Source organism: Dendropsophus ebraccatus, unplaced genomic scaffold, assembly GCF_027789765.1.
Source record: "Dendropsophus ebraccatus isolate aDenEbr1 unplaced genomic scaffold, aDenEbr1.pat pat_scaffold_1990_ctg1, whole genome shotgun sequence".
NCBI classification, from domain to species: Eukaryota; Metazoa; Chordata; class Amphibia; order Anura; family Hylidae; genus Dendropsophus; species Dendropsophus ebraccatus.
Window position 1 is genome coordinate 1 of NW_027209427.1, and position 23,701 is coordinate 23,701.

A 23,701-nucleotide genomic window follows, 5' to 3' on the forward strand; every position below is an offset into this window, starting at 1 on the left:
TGGCCAGACTGTCCACAATTTCTGCAAAACACAGCATCACTTGCACACCTAGCTTGAGTGTGGCAAAGGTTCTGCATTTCCTGCAATAACAGTGGCTCCCATTATAAAAGCCAGCCTCTGGCCCTTCCATCATGAAGGCGAAGGTGGGTGGTATGTCCCTCAATCCCATTTGGGTCAGTTTTGAACTTGACATAGAACTTATGTTTTCCCTGTCCAGAGGCCAAAAGTGTCAGGATTTTGTTTCCATATTTGAACCTCTGACAATATTCTCCACAGAAACAGTTCATATCGTTCTTGTCACATAGGGATTATACTAAAAACAACCACCGGTACTCTCCCCAGATGTATATAGCAGGTGCAGCACAAACCTTCCCAGCTCAGGGGACTCCCAACATTGTTTCAAGGGTTTATAGAATTTCGGCAATCTGCAGCAGATTATAGCACAAGTGTAGGCGTCCTTTTCCAGGCTCACTGCAAACAGTAGAATGTCCTCTTTGTCCACTTTTAAGCAGGTCAAACAGTATGTTCTTCACAACATTGCTCCACGAAACTTCTCCAGATAGTCGCATTACATCTATACCAATGCCATTCCTGACACGGGTTTTCCAGGCAGAATGTATTTGATCCTTCTCTCTCTCTCTCTGATGCGCCTTCCCAGTCTCCCGACCACAGATACTACACTTGATCTTAGCCAAAAGGCCGAGAAGCGATGGCCACAACGGTTTCCCGAAAACTCCCCTTCTCGGACACCACGTCCTTCTTGTTAAGGCGAAGCCAGACATACATACCCTATTATGCGCTCCACCCTCTCAGATGGCGGACCGGACGTGCTTTCACACTGCATCTCCTATTGCCTAGCACTGCCTCTGTCTTCCTTTCTGCTCTCAAATCTGAATAGCTCCACCCCCCAATCACACTGCGTCTGCTTCCACCTGATGGATGGCAGACATACACGTCTCTGTCTCTGTCTCCGTCTCTGTCTGGCATACATGACATGCAGCTAGCTCTTTGGCTGGCTGTCTCTGTAGCTGGCTGGCTGTCTCTGTGGCTGGCTGCCTAGCTGGCTAGCTTATTATTAGTACCTACCTACCTACCTACCTACCTATCTATCTATCTATCTATCTATCTATCTATCTATCTATCTATCTATCTATCTAATCTATCCTATCTATCCTATCTATTCTATCTAATGTATCTAATCTATCTATCAAAGAACATGGAGGGTGAATTCTCCCAGCTGGAGCCGTAGGCAGGCAGCATCAGCAGGATACATCGGCCGGCCACCAGGAAATCAAATCCAAAGGAAACGGTTTAATAAACTGCACCTACCTTTCCACCTACCTGCTCGGTCGCTTGACCGGCTGCAACTGAGCTGCTTGTTGTGCTGGCAGCTGTGTATAGCAGCAAAGCCTTGATGACATCACGTCCCGCGATGACATCACCAGCACTGGCCCGGCAGCCAAGTTGTAAACAACTCTGCCAGTTGGTTGCCATGGCAACAGAGGCCAGCAAGTCTTGGACAAACAAACTTTTCGTAGCCACACTCGGGCTAATTTTTCGGGGTCGGTCCACCTGCGCACAACACACTCGAGGGATGTTTCTTGCAAAACAGTAGTTTCAGGTGCAGCCGGCTTGTTTCCTTCTTCATTCTTTTGCTCTGTTTTTTGCAAACTCATTAGGGGGTGCACTGAACCTGGAGGCACTGCAATACCAGGTCAATGCCTGGAGAGGACAGAGCAAGCTCTTTTTCCATCTCCCTGTTCTAAAAATCCATTTAATATATGGTCCCCAGATAGGGGACGTATCAGATATTAAACTGATAAGAACAGATACTACACTTGATCTTAGCCAAAAGGCCGAGAAGCGATGGCCACAACGGTTTCCCGAAAACTCCCCTTCTCGGACACCACGTCCTTCTTGTTAAGGCGAAGCCAGACATACATACCCTATTATGCGCTCCACCCTCTCAGATGGCGGACCGGACGTGCTTTCACACTGCATCTCCTATTGCCTAGCACTGCCTCTGTCTTCCTTTCTGCTCTCAAATCTGAATAGCTCCACCCCCCAATCACACTGCGTCTGCTTCCACCTGATGGATGGCAGACATACACGTCTCTGTCTCTGTCTCCGTCTCTGTCTGGCATACATGACATGCAGCTAGCTCTTTGGCTGGCTGTCTCTGTAGCTGGCTGGCTGTCTCTGTGGCTGGCTGCCTAGCTGGCTAGCTTATTATTAGTACCTACCTACCTACCTACCTACCTACCTATCTATCTATCTATCTATCTATCTATCTATCTATCTATCTATCTATCTAATCTATCCTATCTATCCTATCTATTCTATCTAATGTATCTAATCTATCTATCAAAGAACATGGAGGGTGAATTCTCCCAGCTGGAGCCGTAGGCAGGCAGCATCAGCAGGATACATCGGCCGGCCACCAGGAAATCAAATCCAAAGGAAACGGTTTAATAAACTGCACCTACCTTTCCACCTACCTGCTCGGTCGCTTGACCGGCTGCAACTGAGCTGCTTGTTGTGCTGGCAGCTGTGTATAGCAGCAAAGCCTTGATGACATCACGTCCCGCGATGACATCACCAGCACTGGCCCGGCAGCCAAGTTGTAAACAACTCTGCCAGTTGGTTGCCATGGCAACAGAGGCCAGCAAGTCTTGGACAAACAAACTTTTCGTAGCCACACTCGGGCTAATTTTTCGGGGTCGGTCCACCTGCGCACAACACACTCGAGGGATGTTTCTTGCAAAACAGTAGTTTCAGGTGCAGCCGGCTTGTTTCCTTCTTCATTCTTTTGCTCTGTTTTTTGCAAACTCATTAGGGGGTGCACTGAACCTGGAGGCACTGCAATACCAGGTCAATGCCTGGAGAGGACAGAGCAAGCTCTTTTTCCATCTCCCTGTTCTAAAAATCCATTTAATATATGGTCCCCAGATAGGGGACGTATCAGATATTAAACTGATAAGAACAGATACTACACTTGATCTTAGCCAAAAGGCCGAGAAGCGATGGCCACAACGGTTTCCCGAAAACTCCCCTTCTCGGACACCACGTCCTTCTTGTTAAGGCGAAGCCAGACATACATACCCTATTATGCGCTCCACCCTCTCAGATGGCGGACCGGACGTGCTTTCACACTGCATCTCCTATTGCCTAGCACTGCCTCTGTCTTCCTTTCTGCTCTCAAATCTGAATAGCTCCACCCCCCAATCACACTGCGTCTGCTTCCACCTGATGGATGGCAGACATACACGTCTCTGTCTCTGTCTCCGTCTCTGTCTGGCATACATGACATGCAGCTAGCTCTTTGGCTGGCTGTCTCTGTAGCTGGCTGGCTGTCTCTGTGGCTGGCTGCCTAGCTGGCTAGCTTATTATTAGTACCTACCTACCTACCTACCTACCTATCTATCTATCTATCTATCTATCTATCTATCTATCTATCTATCTATCTATCTAATCTATCCTATCTATCCTATCTATTCTATCTAATGTATCTAATCTATCTATCAAAGAACATGGAGGGTGAATTCTCTCCCAGCTGGAGCCGTAGGCAGGCAGCATCAGCAGGATACATCGGCCGGCCACCAGGAAATCAAATCCAAAGGAAACGGTTTAATAAACTGCACCTACCTTTCCACCTACCTGCTCGGTCGCTTGACCGGCTGCAACTGAGCTGCTTGTTGTGCTGGCAGCTGTGTATAGCAGCAAAGCCTTGATGACATCACGTCCCGCGATGACATCACCAGCACTGGCCCGGCAGCCAAGTTGTAAACAACTCTGCCAGTTGGTTGCCATGGCAACAGAGGCCAGCAAGTCTTGGACAAACAAACTTTTCGTAGCCACACTCGGGCTAATTTTTCGGGGTCGGTCCACCTGCGCACAACACACTCGAGGGATGTTTCTTGCAAAACAGTAGTTTCAGGTGCAGCCGGCTTGTTTCCTTCTTCATTCTTTTGCTCTGTTTTTTGCAAACTCATTAGGGGGTGCACTGAACCTGGAGGCACTGCAATACCAGGTCAATGCCTGGAGAGGACAGAGCAAGCTCTTTTTCCATCTCCCTGTTCTAAAAATCCATTTAATATATGGTCCCCAGATAGGGGACGTATCAGATATTAAACTGATAAGAACAGATTTTTTTTTTTTTTTTTTTTTTTTTTCTTCCTCAGTTTCTGGACTACAGTCAAACGGCCATCAGGTCACCTACCATGACTCATCACAGCAACCAAGTCCATAAAAAACATCATAGGAATACTAAACACAAAAAAAAAAAAAAACTAAAAACATTCAAAAAAAAACAAAAACACAAAAAACAAAATTGGTCAAGATTACTCACATGTTACCCCATCGCGAAAATTTCCAAATGTCCTCTGCTTTGTCTTCTCCATTCCTTTTCTTTTCCACCAGATAGACGACAAAGACTCTCGCTAAAAACAGTTTTTTGCATTCAATAGGAGAAATAAAAACATGTTTAAAAACCAGCAAATTACGACAATCCCATAAAACTTCTTTAAAAATTGAAAAAACAATCCAACACACTCGGGCACTTGTCTCTTTGCTAAAATCTTGACCAATTAAAATCCTTTGAAAATTAAAATGACTAAGACCAGTAACAGCACTAAAAAACTCTCTAAAAGGGATAAAAGCGTTTTTGCATAAAAACAGTCCCAAAAAATATGAAAAATGTCCTCCCTCCCAACACAACCTTCTCTAGGGCACTTATCGTTCACACGTATTCCTCGTCCATTCAAAAATGCCCGTGTTGGGAGACATCCATGCAAGGACAGCCACGCCACATCCCTCTGTCTATTAGAGAGACCAAAACATTAAAAAGGTTCCAGACCTTTGCTGACTGTACAGAATTGCAGAATGGTACTTCATATAACCTCTCGTCTTTTCTCAAGGCTCGCTGTATTTTCTCTTTTTCAGGCTTACCTAAAGAGCTCAGGTTATACTGATCATTGAAGGACCTAAGGACCACATAAAAGGTAGGAATAACAAATGACATGGTCTACTCAGATCCTTCTCACACCAGCCCCATTTAGTAAACAACCATCCTGCTAAATACCTGCACATGTCAGCGGTCCTACTATTGTTCTGGCTAGTCTTAAAAATCAATAAAAAATAATGCATTTTTAAAAACAAATCAACATTCGGAAAATTAAAACCACCATATTTCTCACTACTTAAAACCTTTTCTCTTCTCATTTTCTCCATCTTAGAACCCCAAAAAAAGATAAAAAGTTTCCTCGTCGTTCTTCTAACCCACAATGGTTTGGGTGGAAAATCATTGCAATGTATAAAAGCATCGTAAAAATCACAGTCTTAATAATTAAAATTTTTCCTTTAAAAGATAAGTTCCGTAATTTCCAAAATTTAGCTTCTTTTCAATCTTCTGCTCCAACTCCACATAGCTCTTCCTTGCTTTTAGATCTTTCTCATAGGTCATGCCCAGGACATCAATATTGTCTTTTTCCACCACCCCATCCACTACTACTTTTTCCTGCTTACCAAAATTACATAACTGACATTTATTCCAATTTACACTCATTCCACTCACACAACAAAATAATTTAACATGTAAATGACTCTACGTAAGTCCGCCAGGGATGTACATGTAAAAACCACATCATCCATATAACTTAATGATTTCACTGTCATACCTGCACTACCTGGGATAAAAACACCATCAACACATTTATCTTTTTGCACGGATTTTAAAAGAGCCTCTAAACACAAATAAAAAGAATTGGGGACAGAGGACATCCCTGGCGACCCCAGATAAAATATTAAAAGCAGGACTAAAATGGCCATTAACTAAAACCTGAGCACTCACATCCTGATAAAACCTCTGATTACTCTCAATAAAAACTCAGGGACACCAAGACGTTTTAACGCTAAAAACATAAAATTGTGTGGCACCTTGTCATACGCTTTTTCAAAATCTACAGACTCAACAAACAGAGGAGAATTATTAAAACCAGCACTGTAAACAATATCTCTTAAAATCAATAAATTATCAGTAATTCTCCTCCCTGTACGGCACACACCTGGTACTCCCCCACCATGTGGCCCACCACCTCACTCATTCTTAATGCCACTATTTTTGCAATAATTTTATAATCCACGTTTAAAAGCGTAATTGGTCTCCAATTCTTAATGTCCCTTTCGTCTCCTTTTTTAAAAATAAGAGTAATCATACACCCTCTTCATCGATTCTGATAAAAGTCCTGAATTAAAAACATGCTGGATGACATAGGTAAAATCTTCTTTTAAAATATCCCAAAAGCAATTAAAATTCTACAGGGAGACCGTCTCCTCTGCGTCTTCCCTTTCGCCATCTTGTCTATTGCTTGTTTGATCTCCCCTTCACCAACGTCACCATTTAAAAATTCTTGCATGTTATCAGGAATACAATTATCTAAAACCTTACAATAGTCGTTCATCTCTGCCTCACTAGCTCTGCTTTGGTTACTAAAAAGTGTTTTGTAAAAATTACCGACCTCTTCCACCACTTCATCACCAGTCACTTCTCCTGTGGAGTTAAAACGGATTTAAAATATCCTTTGGCCTTAAAACACTTTTTAAAAAAGAAACGGGAACACTGCTCATCCTCCTCCATCTTCTGTACCTTGGCCGCATACACAATATTCTTCCCCCTTTCCACCAATGCTTTCCTCATCTCTTCTTTTATCTTCTTTACCTCCACCTCCACATCAATCCCAACACTTTTAAATTTATATAGCGCCTCTAGTTGGGATATTAGGTCTGCTTCTTTCTTTCTCTTCTTTTTGGCTTTTTCTATGCAAGTGTTCTTAAAAAATTGTGCGAATCTGACTTTGGACCAGTCCCACCATGCTAAAATATCTTAAAATTCCGTTTCTTTGACACACAAAATAAAAACTCCTTCTTAAATCTTCTATTACTTCCTCTTCCTGTAACAGACTTACATTCAGCTTCCACAGCCCTCTCCCAAAGCTAGTGGATTCATTAATACTAATCTCAGCCACCACCATCTTATGGTCTGAGAAAGAAAGCATCATGTGATCGCACCGGACCACCTTGACCCCTTCAGACACAAAAATGTAATCCAACCGGGATCTACAGCGGCCACTATCCGATATATATGTAAATCTGTCATCAGTGCTAATCATCAGCCCAGTATCAATGTAACGTAAGTCTTGTATAATCTGATTTAAAGCATTGGAAGTAACATCAGTTCTTACTTCAGCAGAGCTCTCACGATCATTGGCAGATCGAATACAATTAAAATCTCCAGCGACTACTGTAAAATCACGCCCAGGCATAAAATATTTAAGAGACTCTAAAATAAAATCCGTGCTTGTTTTCAGCAGGTGCATAAACATTTAAAATTCTTATTCTCTGTCCCAATAAATCCAGATTTAAACCATACAACGTCCTGGGATTAAAATCTGGCAATCTAAAAACTTAATACCATCATTTTTCAATAAATACCAATGCCTTCATTTTTATTGTCTGTGCATGGAGACCAAAAAGACTGCCCTTCTCCACCTCATCTCCATGTGGGGCAGATTTATTGCACTTCTTGTAACAGAGGATATCCGCATTAACATTCTCCAGGCGCTCTAATATTGCTGCTCTCCTACTTGCAGACCCAATACTTCGCACATTAATTGTAGCCACACATAAACTCATTAAAAAATAATGAGAAAAACATGTTCACAGCCATGGCAGCTACTTTTTAAAACTCTGACTTTCCACTCTCCTCATAACACTCACATTACAATCAGGCGACCCTGGATCAGAGTCCCTGTCCATCTCTTCATTCCACTCCTGAACAGGATCCTCCTGTTCACCAGACCATCTTCCTTTTTTGGATTTCCTCCTCTCACTTTGCAATTCATCCACCTCCTCCTCCTCACCACCAGGGTGTGACTCACCACTCCCCTCGTTAGCACGTTGACCAGGTGTTAATGATGCATCAGATTCCTCTCCACCTTCTTCCATTTGCTCTCCCTCCTCCACCACAGGGTCAGTGCATTCACTTCCATATCCACACTAACCCCTCATTCACCAGTGACTCACCACTCCTTACTTCCTCAGAGCCACTTTGTGAGTCATTTTTCAGTTCACTTTTCCTCCCTTTCCCACCTTTTCTCTCTGTACTGGTTGTAGCACTCTGTTTGTACATTTTCCACAATCACACCAGTACCAGCACCTCTCACATTTTTTCCAGACCACACCAGACTCTCTTCTTTAGGCATATCCATCTCTTTCTCACCTCCTGTATTTTTGCTCATATGCTCCTTCTTCCTCCCTCCAGCCGCCTCAGCATAACTCCTCTTTTTATACCATAAATTACAATTTTTAGCCAAATGCTCATCACTACCGCATATATCACAAGTTTTCCTCTCTGTGCATGACCCAGCATTATGCCCAGTTTTCCCCGCAATTTCTGCAACATTCTCCTCTTTCCTGGACACCTGTCCTGGACATGACCATATGCATGACACCGTCTACATATTCCAACTGCCCGTCATAGAAACAAAATCCTCTTTCTCCTCCAATAGAAAAAACTTGCGGTATACTTTTAAATCCACTTATCACATTTTCATCTTGTTTAAACTTTACCAAAAACTTCCTTTTTCCATTTAGGTAACCGTACTTATTTCTCAGTCTTCCCAAAAACTTTACTTCCTCACAGTAGCGAGCAAAAAACCAGACACCATTTCATCGGTTACCTTAGGGTTATACATATGGATTACCACCATTTTGGACATTCGCATAAACAAGGCACAATTTTCACCATTTTCATTACTTCTGGCTCCTCTTTCCTCTTCATCTCTTCCAAATCCTTATAGACACGCTGGCACAACTCGGATTAAAGAAAGTGATATCGTAAATACCTTGTCTTGCAAAATCTTGTAATCCAAACACATCCGTTACCTGTAGGTACTGAAGCTTCCGGATGATCTCCAGCACCACTTGGTCCAATCCAATTTTCTCCCGATATTGTATGGGGCAAAAAATCCTCACTGTGTCCTCGACTCCTCGAGAAACGTTCTCCATCCATTTTTGCAGGCTTAAATACCTACGATCGCAACCCCGTAATAATCCAGGGCCCCCACAAGGAGGACCCCGATCACCACCCCCTCTGACCAGACCAAACGCAGCAAAGATACTACACTTGATCTTAGCCAAAAGGCCGAGAAGCGATGGCCACAACGGTTTCCCGAAAACTCCCCTTCTCGGACACCACGTCCTTCTTGTTAAGGCGAAGCCAGACATACATACCCTATTATGCGCTCCACCCTCTCAGATGGCGGACCGGACGTGCTTTCACACTGCATCTCCTATTGCCTAGCACTGCCTCTGTCTTCCTTTCTGCTCTCAAATCTGAATAGCTCCACCCCCCAATCACACTGCGTCTGCTTCCACCTGATGGATGGCAGACATACACGTCTCTGTCTCTGTCTCCAGTCTCTGTCTGGCATACATGACATGCAGCTAGCTCTTTGGCTGGCTGTCTCTGTAGCTGGCTGGCTGTCTCTGTGGCTGGCTGCCTAGGCTGGCTAGCTTATTATTAGTACCTACCTACCTACCTACCTACCTACCTATCTATCTATCTATCTATCTATCTATCTATCTATCTATCTATCTATCTAATCTATCCTATCTATCCTATCTATTCTATCTAATGTATCTAATCTATCTATCAAAGAACATGGAGGGTGAATTCTCCCAGCTGGAGCCGTAGGCAGGCAGCATCAGCAGGATACATCGGCCGGCCACCAGGAAATCAAATCCAAAGGAAACGGTTTAATAAACTGCACCTACCTTTCCACCTACCTGCTCGGTCGCTTGACCGGCTGCAACTGAGCTGCTTGTTGTGCTGGCAGCTGTGTATAGCAGCAAAGCCTTGATGACATCACGTCCCGCGATGACATCACCAGCACTGGCCCGGCAGCCAAGTTGTAAACAACTCTGGCCAGTTGGTTGCCATGGCAACAGAGGCCAGCAAGTCTTGGACAAACAAACTTTTCGTAGCCACACTCGGGCTAATTTTTCGGGGTCGGTCCACCTGCGCACAAACACACTCGAGGGATGTTTCTTGCAAAACAGTAGTTTCAGGTGCAGCCGGCTTGTTTCCTTCTTCATTCTTTTGCTCTGTTTTTTGCAAACTCATTAGGGGGTGCACTGAACCTGGAGGCACTGCAATACCAGGTCAATGCCTGGAGAGGACAGAGCAAGCTCTTTTTCCATCTCCCTGTTCTAAAAATCCATTTAATATATGGTCCCCAGATAGGGGACGTATCAGATATTAAACTGATAAGAACAGATACTACACTTGATCTTAGCCAAAAGGCCGAGAAGCGATGGCCACAACGGTTTCCCGAAAACTCCCCTTCTCGGACACCACGTCCTTCTTGTTAAGGCGAAGCCAGACATACATACCCTATTATGCGCTCCACCCTCTCAGATTGGCGGACCGGACGTGCTTTCACACTGCATCTCCTATTGCCTAGCACTGCCTCTGTCTTCCTTTCTGCTCTCAAATCTGAATAGCTCCACCCCCCAATCACACTGCGTCTGCTTCCACCTGATGGATGGCAGACATACACGTCTCTGTCTCTGTCTCCGTCTCTGTCTGGCATACATGACATGCAGCTAGCTCTTTGGCTGGCTGTCTCTGTAGCTGGCTGGCTGTCTCTGTGGCTGGCTGCCTAGCTGGCTAGCTTATTATTAGTACCTACCTACCTACCTACCTACCTATCTATCTATCTATCTATCTATCTATCTATCTATCTATCTATCTATCTAATCTATCCTATCTATCTATTCTATCTAATGTATCTAATCTATCTATCAAAGAACATGGAGGGTGAATTCTCCCAGCTGGAGCCGTAGGCAGGCAGCATCAGCAGGATACATCGGCCGCCACCAGGAAATCAAATCCAAAGGAAACGGTTTAATAAACTGCACCTACCTTTCCACCTACCTGCTCGGGTCGCTTGACCGGCTGCAACTGAGCTGCTTGTTGTGCTGGCAGCTGTGTATAGCAGCAAAGCCTTGATGACATCACGTCCCGCGATGACATCACCAGCACTGGCCCGGCAGCCAAGTTGTAAACAACTCTGCCAGTTGGTTGCCATGGCAACAGAGGCCAGCAAGTCTTGGACAAACAAACTTTTCGTAGCCACACTCGGGCTAATTTTTCGGGGTCGGTCCACCTGCGCACAACACACCGAGGGATGTTTCTTGCAAACAGTAGTTTTCAGGTGCAGCCGGCTTGTTTCCTTCTTCATTCTTTTGCTCTGTTTTTTGCAAACTCATTAGGGGGTGCACTGAACCTGGAGGCACTGCAATACCAGGTCAATGCCTGGAGAGGACAGAGCAAGCTCTTTTCCATCTCCCTGTTCTAAAAATCCATTTAATATATGGTCCCCAGATAGGGGACGTATCAGATATTAAACTGATAAGACACGATTTTTTTGATTGAAAATATCTTTATTACAATCAGTCGTCGGTCAGGCATACATAAACTGTGACGCAGCACAGGTTCAATAAATAAGACACTACATACCTCAGCACCATGGTACAACATACAGCACAGGCTCCCTACGCTATACATCATACCACCCGCTACACTAAGCATTCCCGCATACCTTAACAATCCTAAAACAACAAACAATAAAGCAATACAGACAAGTGATGGGGTAAGGGGGGGTGGGAAAGAGGGGGGTAGGGAGGGGAAATCACAGGCCCGAAGCTTTATTGAAAGACGACCACAACACAAGGGGGAGAGGGGGAAGGAGAGGGGTATCAATCCTCTTCTTCCCTGGTCCGATCTGTCCATGATGGAATAGTCCTCTGAGCAGGCCTGTGGACCAGCCTGCGGCAGTCCAGAAAGGACATCCTCTCCTTCTTCAGAATGAGGCGGTTCCTGGCAAGCCACTATAGCGTCCTTAAAACAGTTCATAAGGCGCCAGGCCTCCCGGGTTGCCTCATCGCCGAAATTCCCAGGGAACAGGCCGTACAGCACCGCGCAGTGCGTTAGCCTGTTCCTGGGCACACAGTCACTGAGTTCAAGTTCCAGGGCGTCCAACAGGCCCTGAGCAAACGGACACTGCCAAAAGAGGTGCAAAGATGTTTCCTCCACGAAGGGGCACCGGGGGGGCAGTACCGCGTTTTGCACAGGTTGCGGGCATGCATGAATGACCTCAAGGGCAGTCCCCCCTGAATGGCCATCCAAGACAAGTCCTTGTGCCCGTTGGTCAGCTTCGCCGAAGCCACATTTGTCCATACAGTCTCTGCGGTGGCCGCAGTGAGCCCTGGAACGAGCTCCATAGAGTCCCTGTGCTCTGATGAGCTTGTGGACAGTTTTTGGCTTCCACAAGTCGGGCTTGAGTCCCTCCAGTTGGTGTTCCCTCACAAACTTGACGACGCCCCCGTAAGAACCAGGGAGTGTGCCAGTTGTAAGGGATGGAGCTGTCCCACTTGTCCCAGCTCAGACCCCTCCAGAGGGGGAGGAGGAACAGGCGAGACATGGACCTGCCCCGCAGAGCCATTTTTCTGTTGCAGAGTCCTCTCCGCACACAGTCCCATACGAAGGCTGCCCGCAGCAAGGTAGGGATATCCGGAAACACCTTTTCCGCCCTTGCGGGGTTCCTTGTACATCACGGAGCCTTCACTCTGTCCATTTGGAGCCCCAGATGAAACAAAAACACGGTCCTGGTGATGGCCCTGCAGACGGTGACATGGGGGGGCCAGGCCTGTGCGGTGTACTGAGCACAGGCAGAACTTCGTTCCTCAGGACCAATGCTTTGCCCTCAATGGTGAGGTGTCTGAGGCTCCACAGCCCGATCTTCGTATTGACCTTAGCCAATCGCTCTTCTTCCGGACTTGAGGGCCGCGCCTTCCTTTCCGAACCAGACTCCAAGGATCTTGATGAAGTCCGGTTTGATGGTAAACGGGAAGGGGGCGGAGGAAGCCAGGTGCCACTCCCCGAAGAGCATAGCCTCCGACTTCCCGCAGTTGACCTTTGCCCCTGAAGCCTTTCCGAACTTCTCGCAGGTCTGGACGAGTGCGGTCACCGAACGCTGGTCAGCGCAGAAGACGGTCACGTCGTCCATGTACAGCGAGCACTTGACCTCGTGTCGATCGGGTCCGGGTACGGTGATCCCTCTGATCTCTCCGTTCTGCCGTATAGCCTCCGCGAAGGATTCTATAACACAAACAAAAAGGAGAGGTGAGAGAGGGCAGCCTTGTCTGACCCCAGAAAGAACCGGAAAGGGGTCAGTCTTCCAGCCGTTCACCAGTACCCTGCTGAAAATATCAAAATACATCACGTTAACAAAACGACAAAACATATCACCAAGTCCTAACCTACGCAGTGCCCTGCCCATGAACTCGTGAGAGACCCGGTCGAAAGCCTTCTCCTGATCAAGGCTGACCAGGGCCGCGTGTGCACGGCGGCTTTGGATGTAATGGACCGTGTCCCTCACTAGGGCGAGGCTGTCTGCGATCCTGGCGGCCGGGAATGCCACAGGTCTGGTCCAGATGGACGACCTGACCGATGACCTTCTTCAGCCGGTTGGCCAGCACCTTGGCGAGGATCTTGTAGTCCACGTTCAAGAGAGAGATGGGACGCCAATTTTTCAAGTCACATCTCTCCCCCTTCCGCTTATACAGGATCGTGATCATACCCTCCCTCAACGACGGAGGCATTCTGCCCTCCACCACCATCTCCTCGTACAGCTCCAACAGGTCCGGGCAAATGAGATCCCCCAGCGCTACATAGAGCTCCGCTGGGAGACCATCACTGCCCGGGGTCCTGCCAGGCCTAAAGGATTTAGCGGCAGAGAGCAGCTCCCCCACCGTCAAGGGGGCGTCCATGGCCGACGCACCTGCGGGATCAACAACGTTAGTGATACCTGACAGGAACTCGTCGGCCACTTCGGAGTCGGTGGTCTTCGGGGCGTAGAGGCTGCGGTAGAAGCTAGTGACAACCCCCATCACGTCCTCTTTGCCCTTCCGCAAACTTCCGGTCTCATCCCGCAGCTCAGTCAGGGGCGTGTGCCGGCGTGGAGTTTCCTGAAAAAGAACGAGTTACATTTCTCACCCTTCTCCAGGTTCTCCACCTTGGAACGGAAGACGATTCGCTTGGATTCCTCCTCAAAGTGCCTTTGCAAGCTCTTTTTGGTCTCCTCCAGCTCCTCCTTCACGTCCCAGCCGCACCGGAGAAGGTCTTGCAGTGACCGCAGCTCGCGCTGCAGCCTCCTGAAGTCCCTCTTTCTTCCGCACGCCTGTTGACGACTCTTGGCCTGAAGAAACTGCGAAATTGAACCTTAACAAATTCCCACCAATCACTAACACGCTCAAACATACATTTATCGTTGCGCCATACGATGTAGGCCTCTCTAAGCTCCTCCAGAACCTCCTCCTGAGCCAGTAGCACAATTCAGCTTCCAAGAGCCTGGGCCAGATGGGAAACCATGGCCCAGAACCCCTTGAAACAGAATGGCCCTGTGGTCAGAGAAGAAGCAGGGAACCATAGAGTGCCTAGTCTGCCTGACTGCTCGAGAGGCAAACACAAAGTCAATCCGAGAACGGAGCGAGCCATCGGGGCGGCTCCATGTATAATTAACAGAGCCGTTCCCGATGGACCCAACAACGTCCTGCAAGGATGCTTCAGTCACCATCTCGATGAGCAGTTTGGATGTGACATCCAACTTGACAGATGTCCAGAACTGCGTCCGTCCGCTTCAATGGGGCAGTTGAAGTCCCCACCCAACACTACAGCCCTGGAGGTTGCGAGCTGGGCCCGCAGGGCCTGGAATAGTTCCAGACGCGCACCCTTCTCAGGAGAGGCATACACATTGATGAGCCTTACGGGCTCCCCCGCCCAAGAGCCGTCTGCAATTAGCAATCTGCCACAGACAAGCTCCTGAACAGAATCAAGTGTAAAGTTGCCTCCCCTGATCAGGATGGCGACCCCTGCGGACTTACAGTCGCCCCCGCCGGACCAGTAGGAGGGACCGTGGGACCACTGCCTGGCCAGATGGTTGTAGGACCTAGAAGAGGACAGAGCACATTCCTGCAACATATACACATCGCACAACTGAGCATTTAAAAACGAAAGAACTGTCTGGAATCTAGACCTATCTCTCATACTCCGCACATTTAAGCTAAAGATGGAAAGATTAGCCATGGGGAGAAAAGAAAAGGGTTAGTCACAGACTCATACGATACCACTCCCGTTCGGGCGGATCCTCTTCTTCGGGGCCCCGCCGGCCCGACCCATTCCCGTATGCACTCCTCCAGCGCCTCTTTCAGGTGTGCATTCTCTGGGACGTCCTCGAAGTCGAAAGCCTCCGGTTCGTCGACCAGATTCTCCACCACCTGATCCATGTCGCTTTCCTCCGGGAGGTCATCTTCGCAGACCTCGATGATCTTTTTCTTGGAGGTCTCAGCCGATGGGCTGTCCCTCACTTTCCTCTTCCTGTCGGGAACCAGTGGGGACAAGAGGGGAAAATCCTCCAAGGAGAGAACCACAGCAGCGGGAGGAAAGGTTAGTGCTGCTGGGTTGGGGGAGTGGGGTGGGAGGGTGGGGGTAGGGGCGGGGGACAGGGACCCACTGAGGCAATGGGATAGGGGAGGGATTCCTCAGTGGGGTGGGCGGGGAGGGAGAGGGGGGAGGGGGGAAAGGAGGGAGGGGGAAGGGGTAGGGAGGGCGGGGTGGGGGGAGGGTTAGGGGCCGTCGTCCTCTTACCCTCCTTCTTCTTCTTCTCCTTCTCCTTGGGCTTCTGCGCTGCTTGGGCTACGGCCGGCTGCTGGCCGGTCGGAGCTTTGGCAACCACGGATGCCCACGTTCTCTTTTCCCTCTGGGGGCAGGCCCTGTAGCTGTGGTCCGCATGCCGCAGAGGTTGCAGGTTTTTGCCTTCGGACAGTCCTTGGTCCCGTGCCCCGGCACTCGGCAGACTCTACAGGAATCTTCGCTGCAGTCCTTCGCCTGATGACCCTTCTTGCTGCATCTCCTGCAGATCTGCGGCATATCCGGGTAATAGATGAAGCCTGGAGCGTCACCCAAAGAGAAAGCCTGAGGCAGGTGCTGGAAACCGTCGTCCGATGACTCATCCCTGTTGAGCCTCACGACCACCGACCACTTGCCAGTCCAGAATCCAAGGCTGCTCAGGATCTTGGGGGTTCCTTGACCACTGTGCAGTACCTTGCAAGGAATGTGGCGATGTCCTTGCCTGGGATGTACGGGTTAAGGATTGAAACCGTCACCCGCCTCTCCTCCCTTTGGATTAAGCAGTTGCTTACAAAGCGAGAGAAAGGGGATTCGGGCCTCGCTGCCTTTACCGCCTCCCAGTACCTCCTGCAGTGTGTTGAAGGAGGCAAATGTCACATAGAAGATCCCCGTGAAGAAGAAAATGCTGAGGGTTTTCAGCCTTGGAGAAACCCTGGTCCAGGACCATCTTCTTAGCGAACACGTCCTCAGACATGTCCGGCTCTCTACCATCCACCTTCTTCAGTCGCAATGGCACCGTAGTGCGCATCCAGGGCCGCAGTGTAGGGACGCCTGGATCCGCAGCCTTGCTGGTCGTCGGCTGAGCTGGGGCGGCAGAGGAAGAGGCATCCACGACCCGGGCCTCCTGGCTCTTCCTCGCTTCCTTCTGCTGGGTCTTCTTCATCTCCCGCTGCTGAAGAGCCATCGCTTCTCCTGGTCGAGCTCTTTCCTGGTGGGCGGAGCTATGCAGATCCTCGTCGAAGGGGGCGGAGAGATGCAAATCCTCGTCCCGGCTTCTTCGGGGTTCAGCGTCGTCCTTCTCGGGGTTCCGGGGCGTCTTCGTCGATCGTTCGTCGGCAGGCGGGATCGAAGTGGTTCTCCGGTCAAACCGTCGGGCACAGGACAAATCGAGCAGCAGGCCAGGAGGAAGGTTCACTCTCGTTCCTGGGGAATAGCCCTACACCCAATAGCTGCAGTGAGCTTAAGACATTAAATCGCCGATGCCCAAAGGCCGAGTGCAGGGGGTACCCCAGACTGAGCCGTCAAGTCAAGCAGTTCAGTAAGACAAGATTTTTTTTTTTTTTTTTTTTTTTTTACCATTCAGAATGGTTTAAATCGATTAACAGGAAAACCTGCTCACATGCCTTTTAATACTCCAACCATCTCATCATCATGGTCATTTCACTCAAAAAATCAACCAACATATAAAGCTATTTGACAATATTAAATAAAACTTACCCATATCTATAATAAGTAAAAGAAACCCTAAACTTACTTCAAACGCCTCAAAGTCTCATGCCTCCCCTTGAAAAGCAAAAAAGGATAATAAATGTAACAAAATACCTGTTTTTTGACTCAGACTCCGTATGTTTCCACAATATCCGGGGGACTTTATAGGTCTCGAGAAACCTACTCCCCTGCTTATCCCAATGCGTAGCCCTTTATTATATAACTGGTTTTAAAGGAAATTTACTATCTACAGAGTCTATATGATCCCACAATTCCGGTGAAATTAACATGTAGTCCCTCCGTTCCTCTTCTGTAAGACACCTTCCCATCCTCCTCCTTAACTCTGCCTCTCTAGACATTACTTTGGGTGCTCTTGAATGGCAATATCTTCTTCTTCCTCCTGTTGGGGGGACTTGCCTCCACTTGCACCCTCTGTCTCTCTCTTACTTTTCTTCCCTTGCGGATAACCATGCTTCAGTGGCTTCCTGCTTATCTTCTTGCTCCCTTACTACTTTCTTTTTACCGGGCAGGACGCGTATAGATGTTCCATGCTCCCACACAGGTGACAAGCATTTTTCTGATCACACGATTCTACTAAGTGACTTCTTTTTGACACCTTTGAGCAAAGGGGAAACTGTACAATTTTTCCTTAGTATGTCCGTACTGTCTGCATTTCTGCAAAAGACTCCATCCCAGAAAAAAACAGATCACCATTGGACAGATCCAATCCTAAAAACGTCCTGTGGGGACACACTAACTTCCCATCTTCCAACACTTGAATCTTACCAAAATTTCCATTTCATGGTCCATAATCCAAACTGATTCAAGACTTTCCTTTCGCCCCGACATCCTCGCAATATCTCTCAAGAACACGGATAGCTCCTCTTCTGATACGTATGACTATACATCCTGATAGTGACCAGTCTTTCCCCTCACTCGGAAAATGAGAAGCAATATCATGCCATGCAGAATATCATTATTCCTAACACTTCCAGCTTACCCAGGAGATTATTGTGATCCTCTTTCAGAACTTAGCCCAAATCATAGATCCCTCGCTTCGGGAACTCCAGCAAGCCAAGATTTGGCTCCGCTGCAGGCCAAGAGTTTAAAGAGAACTTCCTCCACCAAAAACGCAAGGCCCAATTCTTTCTTTCTGGCATCCTTCAGCGTAAAACGAACTCCGTTTCTTATCCTGGCATAGGCTGGGACTTCATCCGGCATCTTCCATCTTCATTAGTCACTTCCATTTTTGATCACTCCACGAAACCCACGGTGCACCTCCCCTGCAGATGCAGGTAGGTGGGATCGCTTCCGTTGGCCTGGGACTAAGCCGCCTGCCTATAGCAGCAAGGAGGTAAATCCTCCGCAAGGCCGACAGTCGGTACCCCGCACCTTCTGACCAGATCTCCTGTAGATACTACACTTGATCTTAGCCAAAAGGCCGAGAAGCGATGGCCACCACGGTTTCCCGAAAACTCCCCTTCTCGGACACCACGTCCTTCTTGTTAAAGGCGAAGCCAGACATACATACCCTATTATCGCTCCACCCTCTCAGATGGCGGACCGGACGTGCCTTTCACACTGCATCTCCTATTGCCTAGCACTGCCTCTGTCTTCCTTTCTGCTCTCAAATCTGAATAGCTCACCCCCCAATCACACTGCGTCTGCTTCCCAACCTGATGGATGGCAGACATACACGTCTCTGTCTCTGTCTCCGTCTCTGTCTGGCATACATGACATGCAGCTAGCTCTTTGGCTGGCTGTCTCTGTAGCTGGCTGGCTGTCTCTGTGGCTGGCTGCCTAGCTGGCTAGCTTATTATTAGTACCTACCTACCTACCTACTACCTATCTATCTATCTATCTATCTATCTATCTATCTATCTATCTATCTATCTAATCTATCCTATCTATCCTATCTATTCTATCTAATGTATCTAATCTATCTATCAAAGAACATGGAGGGTGAATTCTCCCAGCTGGAGCCGTAGGCAGGCAGCATCAGCAGGATACATCGGCCGGCCACCAGGAAATCAAATCCAAAGGAAACGGTTTAATAAACTGCACCTACCTTTCCACCTACCTGGCTCGGTCGCCTTGACCGGCTGCAACTGAGCTGCTTGTTGTGCTGGCAGCTGTGTATAGCAGCAAAGCCTTGATGACATCACGTCCCGCGATGACATCACCAGCACTGGCCCGGCAGCCAAGTTGTAAACAACTCTGCCAGTTGGTTGCCATGGCAACAGAGGCCAGCAAGTCTTGGACAAACAAACTTTTCGTAGCCACACTCGGGCTAATTTTTCGGGGTCGGTCCACCTGCGCACAACACACTCGAGGGATGTTTCTTGCAAAACAGTAGTTTCAGGTGCAGCCGGCTTGTTTCCTTCTTCATTCTTTTGCTCTGTTTTTTGCAAACTCATTAGGGGGTGCACTGAACCTGGAGGCACTGCAATACCAGGTCAATGCCTGGAGAGGACAGAGCAAGCTCTTTTTCCATCTCCCTGTTCTAAAAATCCATTTAATATATGGTCCCCAGATAGGGGACGTATCAGATATTAAACTGATAAGAACAGATTTTTTTTTTTTTTTTTTTTTTTTTTTTAGTCCGAGGAGCGTGCTTCTCACCCAAGTGCACAAAAAGGTGCAGACGTGCCACACAAAAAAGTGCAACAAGGATGCGTTCTATCGTCAAGCCCACTCTAACAAAGAGATGGCCCCCAACCAACAACATTCCCCTCCCCGTCCGGGCCAGAAGCAACCTGCAAAGGGTCGGACAAATATCCTCTACTGCCAAAGCAGAGAGAGGACCAAGTGCCGCTCACAGCAACCACCCGAGCGTTACTAAGGCGTCGCCGTTGAGCAGCCGTACCAAACGGTTATGGCTATCTCCCGAATGAGACCCAGTGGTGCAGGGAGGCAAGGAACCTTATGGCCACACATGCTCCCCTAGACCTCTTAGGGGCACCCAGAAGGGCGAGACCGCAACCTATAAAATCCTTGTGACAAAACACACGTGGAAAAAGTGAAAACACAGTGACACAAATTAAATTAAATAATACCGATGTGTGCTGTGGGTGATACAGCCCGGCATCCGGCCAGATCTATAAAAATTACCCATATACTCTCAACAGCCGGAGACCGGAAAGCTAAAGGTAGTGTGTCAAGGGGTGGATAGTGAAGTTACCCTGTGCAAAGTGCTTTCACTCAGTGGATCCCATCCCCAGTGAGTTACGGCACCCTGGGGTCACCACTCCCAGGCACTTCTGGCAACCTCGGCTCTCAGCCCCCTCGAGCCCCTGTCACAGATCCGGAAGGGTCATGGCATCTTGCAAAACCGGCTTGACTTGCCGCGCCAGCCACCCTGCTCACCCTTATTCCCTCCGTGTGGTTCCCAATGCTCTCCTCACGAGCGGTACTACACTTTGTCTTAGCCAAAAGGCCGAGAAAGCGATGGCCACAAACGGTTTCCCGCACACTCCCCTTCTCGACACCACGTCCTTCTTGTTACGGCAAGCCAGACATACATACCCTATTATGCGCTCCACCCTCTCAGATGGCGGACCGGACGTGCTTTCACACTGCATCTCCTATTGCCTAGCACTGCCTCTGTCTTCCTTTCTGCTCTCAAATCTGAATAGCTCCACCCCCCAATCCACTGCTCTGCTTCCCACCTGATGGATGGCAGACATACACGTCTCTGTCTCTGTCTCCGTCTCTGTCTGCATACATGACATCAGCTAGCTCTTTGGCTGGCTGTCTCTGTAGCTGGCTGGCTGTCTCTGTGGCTGCTGCCTAGCGTGGCTAGCTTATTATTAGTACCTACCTACCTACCTACCTACCTATCTACTATCTAGCTACTATCTATCTATCTATCTCTATCTATCTTCTAATCTATCCTATCTATCCTATCTATTCTATCTAATGTATCTAATCTATCTATCAAAGAACATGGAGGGTGAATTCTCCCAGCTGGAGCCGTAGGCAGGCAGCATCAGCAGGTACATCGCCACCAGGAATCAAATACAAAGGAACGGTTTTTAATACACTGCACCTACCTTTCCACCTACCTGCTCGGTCGCTTGACCGCTGCAACTGAGGCTGCCTTGTTGTGCTGGCAGCTGTGTATAGCAGCAAGCCTTGATGACATCACGTCCCGCGTGACATCACCAGCACTGGCCCGGCAGCCAAGTTGTAAACACTCTGCCAGTTGGTTTGCCATGGCAACAGAGGCCGGCAAGTCCTTGGACAAACAAACTTTTCGTAGCCACACTCGGGCTAATTTTTCGGGGTCGGTCCACCTGCGCACAACACACTCGGGGGATGTTCTTGCAACAGCACAGTAGTTTTCAGTGCGCAGCCGGCTTGTTTCCTTCTTCATTCTTTGCTCTGTTTTTTGCAAACTCATTAGGGGTGCACTGACCTGGAGGCACTGCAAAATACCAGTCAATGCCTGGAGAGGACAGAGCAAGCTCTTTTTCCATCTCCGTTTCTAAAATCCCTTTAATATATTGTCCCCAGATAGGGGACGTATCAGCTATTAAACTGATAAGAACAGTTTTTTTTTTTTTTTTTTTTTTTGTTTTTTTTTTTTTTTTAAAGTTGCTTATCCAAAAGGATACAACCAATTTTATTAAAAAACAAGCTTACAACAACAAAAAAATAACTTTTGCAAAACAATACACAAAACAAACAAGAAAAATTCTATCTTCTAACCAAAAGAAACAAAACTATCATATAACTTTATACCAAAAAAAAAAAAACAGAAAAACCCAACAATTATATTACCCTCTCAAACCACCCTTGAAGGCAAGATACGTCAATACACGGAACATACTAGGATATAGAACGTGTCTCTTCTACTCGCTTTCTATATGAAGCAGGTACATTATAGAACTCAAAGAACCCTTTTATATCTTTTATCATGCTGTCTTTTGCTTTTTCCCCTACTCTGCCGTAAAACTCCTCCTTTCTAGCGAAGCTATATGCTCCCATCTTCCAGAGCCAACCTCCTGATCCCTACTTCCTTCCTCTGAAGGTGACCTAACTATCTTTTTCTTTTTTTCCCCCCTCTCTAGGAGTCTCCTCTACCTCTCTGGGAGCCCTCTAACTGCGGCTCTATATTTTCCTCCCGCCGCAGACTAATCACTTTTCTCCACTACTCCCTGACCCTCCTCCTTCTCCTTCTCCTCCTTCTCACTCCTTCTCCTCAAAAAAAAAAAAAAAAAAACTTCTCCCTCCCCCGCTTTCCTTTCTAAGTGGCTGCCGCATACAGGTGGCCATCATTCCAATAAAGTGGCAAACTTTCTGTTTTCTCACAGTAATCAGCTGATTTCTTCCGTTTGGCATTTTGCACAAACAATACCGTACAATGCTCTTTCACACATGTCCATATTTTTTACAATTTACGACAAAACTCTTTCCTTCCCGAATAGACAGTCTCCATTGACAGTTCCAATTTTGAAACGGCCTGGCAGGCACACAAAATCTTTTCCATTTTCCATTTCTTTTAAACTTACAGCGAACCTCCACTCATTGTCCATATCCCGACAGTTTCAGATTTTCCCCTTGGCAACAACTTCCTCGCAGTAACTGCGCCAGGAACAATGGGGAGCGAATTTCCTCCTCCTCCACATAATGCTGTATATCCGCACAGTTTAAATCAGTCTTTGTCGCCTCGGAAAATGAGATATTATATCAATACCATTCAGTATAGCCATTTCCCTTACAACTTCAGTCTTACACCTCGATAACTGTAATCCTCTCTCTGAAGTTAGTACCAGGGTCTTACCCTCCACTTTGGAAATTCCGCGGGCAGGATCTGACTCCTCTGCAAACCGAAGAGCTTGAAGAAAATTCTCCTCCACCAGGAAAACAAGTCCTCGCTTTTCTTCCAGGGTCTCTCAGTTATAAAACGACATTCCATGTCTGATCTTTGCATATCCCGGGACTCCTCTGCCGTATTCCATCCGCATTATCGCTTCCATTTTCCAGGTTAATCGCCAACACACCATACGGAACAGGAGCACCCCCGTGCCAGGCAAGTAGGTGGGATCCTGATCTTATCCCAAAAGGCCGAGCAGCGATGGCCACAACGGTTTTCCCGAAGAAACTCCCCTTCTCGGACCCACGTCCTTCTTGTTAAGGCGAAGCCATTACCTATTCTCTGCGCTCCACCTCTCAGATGGCGGACCGGACGTGCTTTCACACTGCATCTCCAGTGCCTAGCACTGCCTCTGTCTTCCTTTCTGCCTCAAATCTGGAATACTCCACCCCCCAATCAACTGCGTCTGCTTCCACCTGATGGATGGCAACATACACTCTCTGTCTCTGTCTCCACGTCTCTGTCTGGGCATACATGATGCATCTAGCTCTTTGGCTGCTGTCTCCTGTAGCTGGCTGGACGTCTCTGTGGCTGGCTGCCTAGCTGGCTAGCTTATTATTAGTAACTACCTACCTACCTACCTATCT

At 47.8% G+C, this 23,701-nt stretch overlaps 3 non-coding genes and 7 pseudogenes across 3 annotated transcripts; all 10 read right to left on the bottom strand.

Moving 5' to 3' along the window:
- Positions 1-596: 596 nt before the first annotated feature.
- On the bottom strand, positions 597-711 carry LOC138775745 (U2 spliceosomal RNA; annotated as a pseudogene).
- Positions 712-1,677: 966 nt separating this feature from the next.
- On the bottom strand, positions 1,678-1,868 carry LOC138775742 (U2 spliceosomal RNA). The gene has a single exon (XR_011360635.1). It is a non-coding gene; the product is annotated as a U2 spliceosomal RNA (small nuclear RNA).
- Positions 1,869-2,834: 966 nt separating this feature from the next.
- Positions 2,835-3,025, bottom strand: LOC138775748 (U2 spliceosomal RNA). The gene has a single exon (XR_011360636.1). It is a non-coding gene; the product is annotated as a U2 spliceosomal RNA (small nuclear RNA).
- A 968-nt stretch (positions 3,026-3,993) lies between these two features.
- LOC138775751 (U2 spliceosomal RNA) lies at positions 3,994-4,207 on the bottom strand (annotated as a pseudogene).
- Positions 4,208-9,123: 4,916 nt separating this feature from the next.
- LOC138775747 (U2 spliceosomal RNA) lies at positions 9,124-9,211 on the bottom strand (annotated as a pseudogene).
- Positions 9,212-10,181: 970 nt separating this feature from the next.
- Positions 10,182-10,372, bottom strand: LOC138775749 (U2 spliceosomal RNA). The gene has a single exon (XR_011360637.1). It is a non-coding gene; the product is annotated as a U2 spliceosomal RNA (small nuclear RNA).
- Positions 10,373-11,329: 957 nt separating this feature from the next.
- Positions 11,330-11,500, bottom strand: LOC138775743 (U2 spliceosomal RNA; annotated as a pseudogene).
- A 7,112-nt stretch (positions 11,501-18,612) lies between these two features.
- LOC138775746 (U2 spliceosomal RNA) lies at positions 18,613-18,689 on the bottom strand (annotated as a pseudogene).
- A 965-nt stretch (positions 18,690-19,654) lies between these two features.
- On the bottom strand, positions 19,655-19,878 carry LOC138775750 (U2 spliceosomal RNA; annotated as a pseudogene).
- Positions 19,879-21,638: 1,760 nt separating this feature from the next.
- On the bottom strand, positions 21,639-21,850 carry LOC138775744 (U2 spliceosomal RNA; annotated as a pseudogene).
- Between the last annotated feature and the right edge of the window lie 1,851 nt (positions 21,851-23,701).